This window comes from Cydia fagiglandana, chromosome 17 (assembly GCF_963556715.1).
Source record: "Cydia fagiglandana chromosome 17, ilCydFagi1.1, whole genome shotgun sequence".
Lineage (NCBI taxonomy): Eukaryota > Metazoa > Arthropoda > Insecta > Lepidoptera > Tortricidae > Cydia > Cydia fagiglandana.
The window spans coordinates 960900-964964 of NC_085948.1; positions in this window are offsets into that span (position 1 = coordinate 960900).

Genomic DNA, 4065 nt, shown 5'->3' on the forward strand with positions numbered 1-4065 from the left:
TTTTAATGCAATTCCTAACGACTTTTTCCAACTTTCTAACCGTGCCGGAGTCTGAGAATTAATAGAAAAATGAAGAATTGTTGAAGTGAAATTGTGAATTTTATAAGAAAAATATAAAAATCACAATATAATATTTTATTAAATAACTAGCGACCGGCTTCGCACTATAGTTCGTTTTTTTTAGCATTAGAAATTAGGTAAACAATCTTGATGTGTCTTTTAATTGAAAAACACATTTTAAAAATAAGTTACGGCAAATATGTAACAATTATGAATCTAATACGATCATTTATATTCTTCTGCTTTCATCAGTAATAGTTTTAGAATTTTAAAAAGCGTTTTTCAATTAAAAGACATGTCAAAATCGCTTACCTTCTTGCAAGTTCTTTCTAATGCTAAAAAAAAACGAACTATAGTCAACAAATTATATACGTAAACCTTCCTCAAGAATCACTCTATTGATACATGAAAATCGAACTGAAACCGTCCAGTAGTTTGTTTATCGCAAAGATACATTCAAACCCACGAACAGACAGTCGCGGCGGGGGACTTTGTTTTATAAGGTGTAGTGAAAATTACATACTTACCGTTGGTTGGAAAAAAGATACGGATTTCGTAACATTTTTCTGTTTTTTCCTCTTACGCCCACTTTGGCAACTGTTTACGATGCAAACTTTTCCCATTTTTACTATAGAAAATATATCCTATAGCGGTGGATTTGCCCTAAAGCCCCACATTCACACTCCTACCTTGTAGGCCGCCTCGTAGTCCACGTCGTTGGGTAGGATTGTGTATGGGGGTTGCGGACTACGAGTCGTCCTACCGTTTAGCCGTTTGTAGGACGGCTCGTAGTCCGCAACCCCCATACACAATCCTACCCAACGAGGCGGACTACGAGGCGGCCTACAAGGTAGGAGTGTGAATGTGGGGCTTAAGGCCTGGTAAGCCCAGGCCCGAGGTGGCTAGATAACAGAGGTGGCAGTCTATATGATGCGTACTGAGACAGGGGCGGCTAGTTTTACTGCACAAGGAAATCCTAAATTAAATAAATCACTTTATGAAAATTTTTAATAAAATTTCAAAAAACTGACAGCGCACTTCACTCAGTCAATAAGGTCTAAATTCATGTTAGTTCCCGGTGCTACCTACTAGCGCCACCGGAGAGATTTCGAACTATTCTTTATACTGACAGCTGGACACTTTTACAACCGTCTTATCATAAAAGATAGCTCTCCTTTACTTCTACACTCCATAATCAAACCGATATTAGAATCATATCAGCGAGCTGTCATCGCGCGGACGTCTCGCTCGCATTAATACTTGGACACGCGGACAAGTCTGAGCGAAATGAACACGCGTATGACAGCTAACTGATATGTTTCCCTGAACCTGAACCTGAACCTGTCAAATTTGGCATTTGCGCGATTCTGGAGATACTCTTGAACGATTTCCACAGGATATGATATGACTTAGAGATCTAATTCACATCTAATAGATATCTTACTCTATCTAACGTAAAAGTGACATTGGTTACCCGAATTAGGATTGTTCATTTTTTTAGACCCCCATTTTTATTTTATTTTCTGAAAATATAGGTTAATTTAAGATACCAATTTGAATGATTTAGTAATTCGTAGCTCGGTTGAATATTTATAATTTATTGAAAATATGAGATACGACTTCTCGTAAATTACATGTCGTCGGCTGATTAGGATAATGCACAAGCAACAACAAGCATTAAAAAAATAGTTGTCATTGTCAATTGATTGTAATGTCACCTGTCGACAATGTCAGTGTCACGTGTTTCTATAAATAACAATCGTCATGTCATACTTATTTTTATTTTTATTCGATTTCGGGGTTGGTCCCATAGTAAAAGTGCTCAGTATAATCCCAAAATCTCCCTGGCAACGGGAATGCACTTATTTTTTGGCCACCTGTATATTTCAGAGATCTCAGGGCTATAACCGCGAAAATCGAAGGTCGCTAATTGCGGGCATTTTTCTCTGTCACACTTAAGCCGACCACTGACTAACTGGAATGGAAAACTCGTTTATTTTGAATCATTAATTTCAAAATACCTACGCTATAAATTTGAGAAAGCTGATTCCAGAAATCTGCCTAAGTTATATGATATACCTAACTTAGTTTTATTGGAGTATGTATCCATATAGCATCCAACTCCAACCATAACTTGGCTGAAATCAAGGGAGCAAAAATACAAATGTAAGTTACCTACATCATATATATTTTAACTGATTCGATTTGTAAGAAGATTGGATTCATAAAATCGTTACAAGCGTCCATTGCTAAAGGTAGCTTAGCACCCATTGGGTGCTTTCTACCGGCTTGTCACCATTGTTTGGATATTGTACTACATACTTATACTACTATATTAGGAACATGTCAATTTTGCTAATTATATCCTATTATTTCAGGTCATCGTGATTCCTATTTAGATACAGCTGTGAGATATGTAACTGCACTTGGGCCCAGAACAAAGTTGAGCATTTTGTATTTAAACGAACGTCATATTAATTATTAATCGTCGTAATACTTTACGACCGTAAATAATGCCTGGGAACAGAGTAAATAACAAACCATACACTTCTCTTCTGGATGGTCAACAAGAAGCCATCATTGTCAGATGCTCGTGCAGAACATGATAAACATACATATAATGTAAAGTTACTATTTTTTTTGGAAACATATATAACATATTTCCCAAATTAATAAAAAAGTAGGTAAACAAAAACATGTTCTATTATTCACAACTCTTTATTAAGTCTTGTCCAACATGATATCAGCAGCTTGAACTGCAACATGTACCTGGAAATTAGAAATTATATCTTTTTAAAGCAGTTTCAGGCTGAATTTTGAGTATGGCTATGTATTCTTGTATATTCCTTCTTTCTAGTAGGCACCATCTCTGTTTAACGGTTTGCCTTTAGATACTCTGGCTACATTACCACAGAAAATAAATAGATACCACGACCCTACCAATAAAGTGAGCTTTTAAATACTTAATTGTAGTAAATTAATATTAATTTTATACTTACATCGACGTGATTCTCACAGCAATACTGTGTGTAACACGTGAAGTAGGTAGGTATTCCAAGTTTAATTCACGGCACCATCTTTCACGTCGTAGGTCTTCGTGGATTCGAACTATTATTTTTGTGAATCATTCCCATACATAGGAACAAGGTTTTTGATATATTATTAAGCAATGAAATCTACTGTTTAGGTATTAATTATAAATCAAATTGTAACAAACAAGCGCAGCGGTTTAACTGAAAATTTTTGTTATGACAATCGATGACAATGATAACTTTGACAATACGTGAGTGATGGATTTATTTACTATGGTTCGATAACTTTTATTATGCAATGACTTTACATTCAGCCCAGGAGAAGGTCAAACTAAGGTCATAAGGATATTTGTTGAAATATCTTCAATCCTCAATTATTATATCGCAGCAAATGTCGGAAACTGTTTAAAAACCTTATATCTCGAAATGGTTTTCGAATTAGAACATTTGAAAAAAAATGAACAATCCTAATTGCGCTGCAAAAGAGAACTAGATGATATCTAAACTATAACGTATCTAGAATGGATCTAGTACGTGTCGTCTCTTGTGAATATCTTGAAGTTCGAATACGGCAGATAGTACACGATCGACGTCACGATCTGTCATATCGACCAGTCAAATAAACTGTCATCTATTTGATGGAGGGACGACAATGCCTCATTCGGAGCAGCGGTGCGAGTGAAAGAAAATGGCGACGTGATATTGGCATCCGTCAGACTCATATTTGACGAATGTGGCGATGCTGTACAGTTTAGACTCGTCACACGACACACGTCAGTACAGTACGGTACAGAGCCACAGTTAGCAATGCACTCACGAGAACTTTCCAAAGTTGCGAAACTTTCCACATGAGAATTTCTTGGTAACTTCTGAGAATGTTCTCGAGAACGAGAATTTATTCATTTATCGTAGTTTATACCGTGATGAATATTCACGATAGTTTAGGTATAGTCCTTACCCCCAGAAAATTCCG